Source organism: Palaemon carinicauda, chromosome 39 (assembly GCF_036898095.1).
Source record: "Palaemon carinicauda isolate YSFRI2023 chromosome 39, ASM3689809v2, whole genome shotgun sequence".
Lineage (NCBI taxonomy): Eukaryota > Metazoa > Arthropoda > Malacostraca > Decapoda > Palaemonidae > Palaemon > Palaemon carinicauda.
The window spans coordinates 41,703,154-41,715,653 of NC_090763.1; the positions used below are offsets into that span (position 1 = coordinate 41,703,154).

At 42.0% G+C, this 12,500-nt stretch overlaps 1 protein-coding gene across 22 annotated transcripts in view; it reads left to right on the top strand.

Moving 5' to 3' along the window:
* Window positions 1-12,500, top strand: part of LOC137631142 (synapse-associated protein of 47 kDa-like) — a 717,291-nt gene that overhangs the window by 577,634 nt on the left and 127,157 nt on the right. The gene's annotated exons all lie outside the window — the stretch shown is intronic.

Below are 12,500 nucleotides of genomic sequence, written 5' to 3' on the forward strand. Positions count from 1 at the left end.
CGTTCAGTTTAACTCTTTCACCTAACATTTTTAATGAGGAGTCGTTGACTCCTGGCGTTGTTTATTGATTATGTACGGACAGCTCTGGTCCCCATTCCTGACGAAAAAATACAATTATTTATTCCTAATATATTCTCCAATATTGTAAATCATCCCCTCCCCTAATACTCTCTCTCTCTCCCTCTCTCTCTCTCTCTCTCTCTCTCTCTCTCACTCTCTCTCTCTCTCTCTCTCTCTCTCTCTCTCTAACAACGGAGCTGATTCAGTCCTTTGAAAATATTACCTATCATACTATTGAGCCAACCTTCCTGGTTCCGTTTTGAGTATACTATACGGAACACTATTGCTGTATTTCGCTCATTCCGTTGTGTGCGTCATTCCCTTTTTATTGAAGCACTGATCAATTATTCCATATGTTTTTAACGTAACCTCCTTTTATTCCTATATTTAATCATCCTTGGACCATATGTACGTCCTAATTAATGGGTTTCAATTATGAACAGTTGGGGATAATTTCATACATTTTCACAACTATTTCAAATCCTCTTCTATTTTTCTCTTTAGTCAACAAGTGTGCGTGTTTTTGTGAAGTCGTTGTATACTGATATGTATAATCGTGCTCTCATCGTCATCATTGCTATATGTAGAACATGGCTCTACAGAAACCTTTTAAGATGTCCTTAGTTTTTTACGATGTAAAACGTCTCATCTTCTCACAAAAATATGCCGAAACTAGTTTACACAGCGGAGTTAAATGTGTAAATTGAAGTTATTTTCATGAACAATTTTCGGAAATAATCAGCAACCATTTATGTGTAGCTGTAGTTGTTCTCCTTAATCGTTACTCGATACATTTGTCTTTACATCTAATTCACCCTTAGTAACGTTTCTAGGTTTTTTTTTTAACTTGACTCTATATTAGGGTTAGTCACACGTACAGAAAAAACGGGGTTACAGTAAGGTTCTCTTATTTATTCAAAAGTAATTATAGATCCACCTCCTTGAAGAGGTATGAGAAAAAGTTGCTAGAAACCGGTACAGTGGACACTGCATGTTATATATATCAAGGTTATGGTTTTATATTATTATTTCTCTTCTGATATTTGCTCTCTCTCTCTCTCTCTCTCTCTCTCTCTCTCTCTCTCTCTCTCTCTCTCTCTCTCTCTCTCTCTCTCTCTCTCTTGATTTGTAAAAGTTTTTCAAATACTATTTTCGATCAATTTTTCTCAGTATGAGTGTCATAAAAAAAAGGAATATTCGGATTAAGTCAAGGTAAATTTCGTAATCACAACATTTGATTTTTCCATTGAACAGTTATTGCTAATATATGAACTAGTCTATCTTTTTGAGAGCGAGGATGAAAACTACAAAAATACTCTCATGTGGAAGCGCAGACAATTTTCATCCGTAGAGGAAGGAGACATAGTGACTAAGATAGCTTGAACTGAAAATAGGATCCTGATGGAGCCTTGGGATAATGATCCTTTTTCCAATTAGGAACTTACGGCTGACTTATTTTCATATTCAAATGATTGGGATATGCCCGAGTAAAGGGGAAAGAATAAAGCTGATAATTTACATTAAAATTAAAAGCGTTAAATAAATGAAGACAGCATTTTATGACATTGAGACTTTAATAAAGTTAGTAAACGAAAAATGTTGAGGAGAGAAAAATTAAAAGTAAAATGATTTTAGAAGTTCGAATAAAGGAGGAATAGTCTAAACCCCGGTAAAGGCAATGAATGAAAATAGGTAAGATATTAAATTTGACAAACTATAAAATAAGGTCCTTTTTTTTACACTCAAATCATAATTTTTACTCCAAAAAATACGCCATGATATCAAATTTCTTGAATAGAAAAAACTCACGGAAGACTAGCAACGAGACTGGTGAGAATAAAATACGAGGAAGCTTCGTAAAATAATTAAATTTAGAAGTAAAAGTAAGAAACCTATTTTTTGTCAAGAAAACTGGAAATTTCAGAGGATGGCAGAAGGACACTTTTAAGAGTAGTGATGAAAGGAAGGGAGTGAGTTCTAGAATATTGGCGATACGGAAGGAATATGATATGTTTTTCAAAACTATTTAAAGATGAAATAACGTCTATGTATAGATTAAGATTAGGTGAGAAATTCCAGAATTATCACTACGAATTTTGCAAGTTTTAGGAATATTTCCATTAGATTACGGAACGACCTTATTTTTGTGTTATCTCAAGGGTCAAACGAAGAGATTCAATGTTGCATATATTAAAAATAGTCAGCCAAGAAATATAACAAACGAAAATGTAGAAACAATTCGATGATAAAAGAAACTCTCTCTCTCTCTCTCTCTCTCTCTCTCTCTCTCTCTCTCTCTCTCTCTCTCTCATGCGGTATTTCCATGCAATTAGACGTGTACTAAAACTCGACTTTCTTGTCTGGGAACGTTTCCACGCTCGTTTTAAGGAACGTTAATGCAATTTACTGGAAATGACGCTTCCTATTTGTTCCCATAATTTACTCTTACCTTCTTTAATGTGATTATGAAGTTGGAGAGAGAGAGAGAGAGAGAGAGAGAGAGAGAGAGAGAGAGAGAGAGAGAGAGAGAGAGAGAGAGAGAGAGAGAGAGTACAGCAAAACTGGTTGTTCCACTCTGTAACCGCATTTGCTCCTTTTTTTATTCTATCGTTTTTGAACCCTGATATGAGAGGGTTATCATTTTATTATTTTCAGATTTAATATTCAGCATTAACCATGCGGAAATTTATATGCTAATAATGATCATAAACGAATATTAAGTATTGCCGAACATATTGATTTTACCGGTATGATTGACAGAATTGCACACATATCTGATATGGGGTACATCGAGAGGTACACTCGAAAACCACTCTCACCCACATATTGCAGAACCAACGGGTCGTAGTTAGGAAATGTGGAGGGGGTGGGAAGGGTTGAATTAGAGAACCAATATATACAACAGTAGCGCCATACGAGTTACCCGTACACTGGGTTGATGGTCGTCATTTTGTTTGCAGGTGGCAGGCTACCAGCTAACCACTCTCTCAGTGACCAGTGGCCGGCAAGATGATTTATTATGTCCACACTTTCTTTCTGTTTTACATATAATTAATGACGTGATAGTACACAATGCCGTGGTGTTCTCCTTATGAGTTAGCTAATAGACCTAAGAAAACATCTAAAATTTTTAAGTTTCTAAGTAATCCTGCATCTCTTTACATTTTATTAGGATATACTTTCCTTCGGATCATTTTAGTCTCTCTCTCTCTCTCTCTCTCTCTCTCTCTCTCTCTCTCTCTCTCTCTCTCGATCAGAGCCTGCTATTCCTGTGTGCACCTCTTTCTATTATACTTTCTTTTTTTATTACGAATACTTTCCCAGCATTTAAAACAAATGGAAACCAAATGTCCCCTCATGTGATTGCCATTATTTTTCATTCTATATTATAATCTATATTACATGATCACTAATATATCTTATCTTTACTGCTATATCACATTATATCAGCAAATTATATTTCAGTCCTATCCACAAGTTCCACAATAATATCGTACTTTCGCTACGTATATTGTGTACTATATCTTATCTTCACAACTTTTTCATATATCACATTTTCATTAACTTATACCGATACAATTCAATAATATCTTACTTTTCAATACCTACATCACGCTTAAATGTATCAATATTAATTATCTTCAATGCTATATCTTTACTATCAATTTTAATCATTAGTTATCATTATTTACTACTAAATAATATTTTAACTATCTTATATCTATCATATACTGATGTTGTCTTTAAGAAATATGGATTTGCAGTGAAGATATTAAAAATTAAAGCATGTAATTATATTAATAAAGATATAAAGATTAGTAGATACTTACTTAAACTCACAATATCTTTTTTCACTATATATATATATATATATATATATATATATATATGCATGTATATATATAATATATATACATATATATATATATATATATATATATATATATATATATATATATATATATATATATACACACACATATATATATGTATATATATATATATATATATATATATATATATGTATGTATATAAATAAATATATACCATGCTGGACAGTATATCTTAGCAATCCATGTTTGCCAACGGTTATACTCGTATAAGTGGATGAGCTACCTATTGGAGTAATCAGAGCTTTGGGTGTGAAGGAAATGCCCCCCCCCCCCTAAATTTCGATGAAGCCATTGGTAGCAGGGTGACGGATGGGGTTTAAGGCGATGGATAAACTGTCTCTTCGGCTTCTACTCCTGATGCCTGGTGGTTGATCTTACTAGAATTTATGTGGACCGGCAGGGGTCACTTTCCTTAGATAGACGCTTTGCATCACAAGGAACTGGCTATCCTTTAATGTACTGTATATAGCCAATGGATCCTCTATGGATTTAGTCAGTCTTGGAAAGAGAAGATGAAAGAATGGCTCCCAGTCCCGGGCCTAGCGGGGTGGTAAGAATCTCCCGGTTTATAAATGCTTAAGAAAAGTTGAAAATAAGTAATTGGAATGTTAGAACGATGAATCAGATTGGGAAGTTACAGCAAGTGCAGAGTGAATTTATGAAATATTGTTTGGATATCTTGGCCCTAAGTGAAACACGTTGTAAGGGGATTAGTAAGGAAACTTTAGACCAAAGCAATGTATATATCTACCCAGGAAGAACAGATGGAGTTGGAAGAGAAGGAGTAGGAATGGTGATGACACCAAGAGCAGAAATGGAATTAACCGAGTGGAGAATTGTAAATAGTAGATCGTTATTAGGAAAGTTCAAATCAAAGCAGTGCAACGTGAGTATTATAGTTTGCTATGCCCCAACAAATGATTCCCCTGATGAAAGGAAAGATGAATGCTATGAAGAACTGCAGAGTGTAATAGATGAGATCCCTGAGAGAGATATGAAAATTGTGATTGGCGACTTCATTGTTTAAGTTGGAAGAAATAATCGAGGAATAGAGACTGTGATGGGTGTCGAGCGGTCTTGGCGAAGTCGCAAAGGAAAATAGAGCACATTTCATGAGTTTCTGTTCTGCAAACAATCTTGTCATTGGAGGTACTCTTTTCCAACACAAGAACATCCACAAGTATACATGGACTTCACCGTGTGGCAATTACAAAAAGCAAATAGATCACATTGCCATTAATAAAGAGAGAAGGAGGACTCTTGAGAAATGTAAGAAGCTATAGAGGTGCTGATATTGGTAGTGATTACCAGCTCCTCATTGCCGCTCTGAAATTAAAACTGAAAGAACCCAACAGAAAGGTAGATAAAATGTATAGGTTTGATACAACTAAAATTTTAGAAGAAGAGCACAGAAAAACATTTGCAATTGAATGTAGGAATCTATTTGCAGTCTTAGAGACTTTAGGAGACGAAGAGTAGACAATCAGTTAAGAATGGTGTGATATTAAGAACATTACAGTATATCAGTAAGTAGGTATGAAGTCTTGGGACACGCAATTACCAGGAGAAATTCGTGGCTATCAAATGATACTTAGGATACTATAAAAAGGAGACAAAAACAGAAATTGATCGTTGAAATTTTTCGAGGAAGTAATGAAAATTACAAGGTAGAGCATACTAAGTATTCCAGTATGGATAGTGAGGTCAAAAGAAAAGCTAGGAATGACTGGAGAAAATATTTAGACAGTAAAGTAAATGAGGCTGACAAAGCTTTGAAATTCAAGAAGTGGCTATGGTGTAAGAATTGCTCATAGAATTATTAATGAAAGCTCTATGAGGGCAAAGAAGAAGAAGCATATACCCATCAAAAAGAGGGATCGATTTGGGGTAACAACAGAAGATGAAGAAACAACGTTGGATGGAACACATTAGTGAAGTTATGAATAGGAGGTATGAAGGGAATAATTTGATTGATATACCTGAAACTGATGAAGACCTTGATGTGGTCATGAATAAACTCAGTGTGTTTGAAGTAGAAGCTATTCTCAAAATACTACAGAGATGAATAGCCCCTGAATACGATGGAATAACTGCCGAAATGATACTGGCCAAAAAGGCAGTGACTCCCAGAGTACTTACAAGATTATTTTGTAGAATGTAGCAGGAAGAGGCAAACCCTGATGACTGGGAGTTAGGAGTGTTGGTGAAAATTGCAAAAAAACCGAGACCTGATTGATTGCAATAATTACAAAGACATAACACGTCAGTTGTTATGAAAATATGTAGTATGCTTATTCTAAAGAAACTGGAGAGAAAGATTGATGAAAAGCTGAGAGATGAACAAGCAGGATTTAGGAAATGTCGAAGTTGCACATGACCAAATTTTCCTTTTGAGACATGTTGTACAACAAATATAGGAAATCACTTTTGATGGGTTGTGGACTATGAAAAAGCCTTCCTACGTCTAGAGAGGCTATGGTGAGAAAACGGATTTTGAGCGAAGCGAAAAATCTATTTTTGGGTGAGATAGCCATGACGTCCTGATGGAAGGTTCCTTCAGTAGCTTCCTTGGGTATATTTGACTACAGGGATATTCCCAGAGAATTAAACTAAAGGTTATCACAGAATTCTAACTTCTGGTGCGAGTACCCTAAAGGTTTCCCTCTAGGATATCGTATATCAACAGGGGACGCATGTATTAACACGCCACATACCTATCTGCACCCCATATAGAGTTAACACTTCGGTATGGAAAGGTGGAGAATAACTGGGGAGCCGTTCCACAGTTACACTCGTCCGTGGCTGCTTTTGGTACTCGAAATGTAAACAAACGGGCGCCATTGCTAAATGACGTTACGTCCGTCCTCATCCTGATGCCAGCTCCTTGCTAATCTCCATGATACAGCAGAACAGGGCGGGGCCTGAAAGGCTGAACTAGAATAGACGGGAGGGTCCATCAGGACGTCATGGCTATCTCACCCAAAAATAGATTTTTCGCTTCGCTCAAAATCCGTTTTTTGGGCACAAGCCATGACGTCCTGATGGAAGTGTACCAGAGAATTAATGTATCGTGGAAATTTTCCCCTTTTTTATGCAAGTGCCAAGGGCTTCGAATAGAGGTATGTAAAGTGTCCTCGCTAGAGTTTCCGTGGGGATCCAGCTTCCTGCCCCCCTGGCAGAGAAGTCCCGGTGGACCATACCAATATCTCGAAGTGATCATTGAAGGGCTACTCACCCTGCGGAGAGTTCGTGCAGGACTCGGAGACAAGACAGAAGGTTAATATTCGGGTAGGAACATTATCAAGCATAGGTAAGTGATAAATAATCACTACGCTCCTTGGAGGAGAGATCAATCTGGTCTCGAAGGCAGGACGAAGGTAAGTATTCGGGTAGGAATATTACACAGCATGGGTGAGTATATAATACAAGTAAATTTATATTATTCTTCTCATTCAAAAGGAAGGGGTTAAATGAAACTATGACAATCATATATTTCATAATAAATAATAGGAGCGGAGAGAGACGCACATGTAATAAAATAGACATTTTATTTCATAGATTGCAGATTATTGTGATAACAATTGCAATAATAAGTGTAAAGTTAATGTACAATAATAAAGAATAATGTATGTAGAAAACAAAAGACTTCAATCTTGAATCTGAAAGAAATTTCACTTTTAGAAACACAAGTTCCAGAGGAACGTCAGTCTTTATCAAATAAAAACACATCATGCCCTAGAGCATGTGGCACTCATGTGAAGTCTATGACATTTCACCTTGATAAGAACAGTCTATTAGAAACACTAAAGTGTCCATGAAATCACTATGTATCACAAGAGGGTCAACACAGGCACCCGTAGAGTTAAAATCCCAAGTAACTCGCTGTTCTATGCAGAGTTAAACGGCAGGTTTCATAACACTACCTGCGGCTACCACGAAATGTTTAACTTCATGCACTTGCTTCGCGTAGTGCTTGAAGAAAACGCGCGACGATTTCCACCCTGTGAAACTCTTGAGGCTTTCGAAATCCATGCTCTGGAAGAAATTCAGAGAAGACGCGACTTTTCTAGGATCATGACTTGCGGGTGTACTGTCAGGATCCGCTCTGCGAATGAAGTAGGTGATTTTCGCTCTTAGTTGTTTCAGTGCTTTTATTGCTTTGACGAACGAGACCCACTTTCTCCAGGAAGATTCGTATTGCCGTCGTGTGTATTCAGTCTTGTATTCCTCGAGGAAGTCAGGACTTTTCTTCGAGATTCCAAACCTTTTCTTTGCGGCTAAGGAGAGAAAATCATGAGATGAAGGTCCCTGACTTTCAGTGATGAAGCGAAGACAGTCGACTTCTGTACTTGTTGAGAGAGAACTGGGCCCGGTAGGGGGATCAGCGTGGGCTGCAGCTCCAGGACCAGAGGGGACCAATTGCTCCGGGGCCACTTGGGAGCCACTAGGGCCGCTGTCCCTTTGAAGGTTCTCAGTTTGGAGAGGACTTTCAGCAGAAGGTTGGGGGGAGGGAACAGGTATATCCTGGACCATCTGTTCCAATCCAGTGACATGGTATCCACTGCTTCTGCCTTGGGGTCCTCGTACGGAGCCACATATCGAGGAAGTTGATTGTTGTCGCTCGTTGCGAAGAGATCGATCTGAATTTCCGGGACTTGGTGAGAGATGAAGGAGAATGATCTTGCGTCTAGAGACCATTCCGACTCTATTGGGCTTGTCCGTGATAGAGCGTCCGCCGTTACGTTACGGAATCCTTGTAGGTGAACTGCAGACATGGGCCATTTCTTCTTTTCTGCCAGACGAAAGATTGGAAGAAGTACCTGATTTATCTGGGGCGATCTCGAGCCCTGACGATTGAGACATCTGACTACCACCGAGTTGTCCAGAGTCAGACGGATGTGGATCGAGGGAGGCGGGGAGAGTTTCTTCAGGGTGAGAAGAACCGCCATGGCCTCCAAGATGTTGATGTGAAACGTCTTGAATAGGGGAGACCATGTTCCCTGAACCTGTCGTTGGTGGGAGTGACCTCCCCAACCCTCCAGTGAAGCGTCCGTGTGGATGTTGATCGATGGAGGCGGGTGTTGAAGAGGAATGGACCTTTTCAGGGCCTTTGCTTCCAACCACGGCTTCAATAGTAAGCGAAGTCTGTTTGGAAGTCGTCTCTTGAGGTCTCTTCGAGCGATGGATGCGAAACGTCTCCAGACTCCCGCGGCATCCTTTAGCTGTGCGCGAAGCACTGGGTTTGTCACAGAGGCGAACTGTAGAGAGCCGAGAACTTGTTCCTGTTGTCGTCTTGAGATCCGTTTGGATTTCAGCAGTCTTCTGACAGACCCTGCTATTTCCTTCCTTTTCTTCTGCGGTATGGAAAGGCGGTGTGACTGAAGATCCCAATTGATTCCCAACCATTGGAACTTCTGAGCTGGAGAGAGGCGAGATTTCTCGGTGTTTATCTTGAATCCCAGATGCTCTGGGAACTGGGTGACTTTGTTGCAGGCTCTTACACAATCTTCGGGCGATGTTGCCCAGACCAGCCAGTCGTCTAGGTAGGCCATCACTTGGACGCCGCGAAGGCGGAGCTGTTGGACGATGGCATCTGCCAGCTTGGTGAAGATCCGTGGAGCCACGTTGAGCCCGAAGGGCATGGCCCTGAAGGCGTAACTTTTCCTTTGGAGTCGAAATCCTAGGTAGGAGGAAGCGTGATGGTTTATTGGAACGTGCCAGTAGGCATCCGCCAGGTCTATGGAGACTGTGTAGGCCCCTTGAGGCAGAATGGTCCTTATTTGTTGGAGAGTCAGCATCTTGAACTTGTTGTTCGCAATGAACTTGTTGAGAGGGGATAAGTCTAGAATGACTCTGAGTTTGTCGGAGTCCTTCTTGGGAACGCAAAATAGTCTCCCTTGGAACCTGGTTGACTTTACCCTCCTGATCACCTTCTTGTTCAAGAGTTCTAGGACGTATTCTTCCAGGAGGGGGGTTGACTGTTGGAAGAATTGCTGGAAGGCTGGGGGTGGTTGCGTCCATCTCCAGCCTAGTCCCTTCTTGACGATGCTGTGTGCCCAGGGATCGAAGGTCCAACGATCCTGGAATTGGCGGAGTCTTCCTCCCACCGGAAGCACTTCATTGCTTCTGGTGTCCTGAGGGTTTGCCACCTTGGCCGCTAGCTCCCCTTCCCCCTCTGCCTCTGGAGGGGCGGCGAGACGAATCTCTGCCGGAACCTCTGTTTGAGCCCCTACCTCTGGGACGAAAGGTAGTACTGTAGCCTGTTGCTCAAATGCAGGGGTAAAGACTGGTGACTGCGACACCACCGGTTGGGGGACCAACTGAAAGGTCTGCTGTGGCTGTGCGGCCACTTGGGGAGTAGCGGAACCCGGAAACTGCCGTCTCTGTTGACGTTGGTGGGGTTTCGGTTTCTGAGACTTCCTCTTAGGTTGAGGGCCATCGTCCTGAGAGGATTTCCTTTTTCTCGACATGCCCCACTTCTGGAGAAGGTTCCTGTTCTCCGTGGCGGCCTTGTCTGCAATCTCTTTCACCAGGGAGGAGGGAAAGAGATATTTACCCCAGATATTGGAGGAAATCAGCCTCCGGGGTTCGTGTTTTACCGTCGCGTTGGCAAACACGAATTCACGACAGGCTCTGCGAGCCTTAGTGAAGCTATACAGGTCCTTAGTCACCGTTGCCAAGTGTGTTTTGGTTAGGACCATGTAAAGGTCCGGGACTCTAGTGTCCCCGGCCATAAGTTCAAGCTGTACCTGGAGGGACAGCGATGCGGCAAGCCTCTCCTTCGTATCCTGTTCCCTACGAAGGAGGTGATCATTTAGCCTTGGGAGGTCCTCATTGAACTGATGACCGGCTACGTCAGGCTCTAACTTCCCCACCGTGAAGGTTGACTGGACGTCTTTCCAGTGCCTATCATCGGGAGGAACGTTAAGGGAGAAGGGTCTGCACTCCTCCAGTGCAGGGCAAGGTTTCCCTTCCTCCACTGCCTTTAAGACCGCTGTGAAGGCCTTTTCGATAAAGGGGAAAGTCGCAGCATTCGGCGCAACGAAGGTTGGGTGCCTCTTACTGAGCGCCGGCATCTTGGAGTTGGTGAAACCCCTACTCTTCACAGCACTGGCTAGCATAGCCTGGGCCTTCGCTAGGTCGAACACGATTACTTCCTTCGGTTCGGTCTCTTCCTTTGAGGCTGGTTCGGACCTGAGCCGGACGTAACAGTCCGGATAAGCCTCGAAGTTCGGGAAGAATTCCACTTCTTCCAACAAGATAGAGCCAACCTTCTCACTGATGAAGATCTTACCAGTCGTGATCGGCATATGCTCAGCATATCTCCATGGGTTAGTATCCGAGCAAGCGGGGAGGTCCTTAACCGAAATCCGTTTCGGTTGTTTAAAGTTGACTAGGGTAGACCGAAATTGCTCCTGGGTCTCTCGAAGTTTTCTTTCCATGAGGGCTTCAAGCATCTTGAAGACCTCCTGAGTGCCCGATGGAAGAGGGTCCGGGGTGGCGGAAGTCGAAGGAACAGGTTCCTCGGACGGTGCAGGAGTCGCTGCGGGAGTATGAGTGGGAGCGACCTCGGACTCCGAATCAGGATATTCCACCTGATCTTCCTCATAGTCGAGCTCCTCGCCCATGAGGTTATTCTCCGTCTCTTCCGACACTTCCGACATACGTTCCACGTTATCGGAATCCAAGTGGCACTCATGCATGGACTGGGCCATGACGATATCAGGTTCCACCACGAGCTGGACGGTGGGGATCTGATCACTGGGGATCACAGAGTCTTTAGATGCCTTTGGAAACAGCAAGGCCCTCAAATCTTCACTGGCGAGATACGGTCTAGTGGCGTTCTTCTGGAAGCCACGCACCCACTTGCGTAGCTTCTCTCGAGCGTTGTCCCTTGCCTCCGCTGAGGGAGGATCGTCGAACGCCTCGGCCAAACGACTCTTGCAGACTTTACAGTGCTGCGGGTCCCAGTATTTCAGGTCGCCTCTCTTGGCGGCGCAGGGGGCGTGGGTCCGGCACGCCTTGTGCCCGTAGAAGTCCGGGCGCTTCACTCCACAGAAGTTGCTTTCGCACTTCATATACTCCTCCTGTAAAAGAAAGAGATCATGAGTACATGGAAGGCATAAGAAGGACTTACATTACTCTAAAATTAAGATAACTTAATCTAAATTTTTAAGCATTAAGATAATTCATAAGGTATTATAATGCCTGAGAGTAGTGAGCGGGAAAGGAAGTAGATAGACACATACTTGTGAATCCCGCCCAGTCGGTTACTACAACCTTATCAGTAGGCAATTTCCTTTGTGGCCGAAGGTCACAAAGCGGAAATCCATATGGATAAGCCGTGGTAGGTAGAAGCTAAGCCTCTAACAGAAATTGCCCGCGAGGTGTAGCAGGGACTGAGACCACTCAGATCCCTGGGTAGAAGGGGAATAGAAGAACCCCTTATTAGATATAGGTTCCGGCAATCGGCTGCACTAAGACACACAGAGTATGCTGGAATATTGTAATGTGCAAGCAGACAGCACAGCCACAATTTTAGATGGT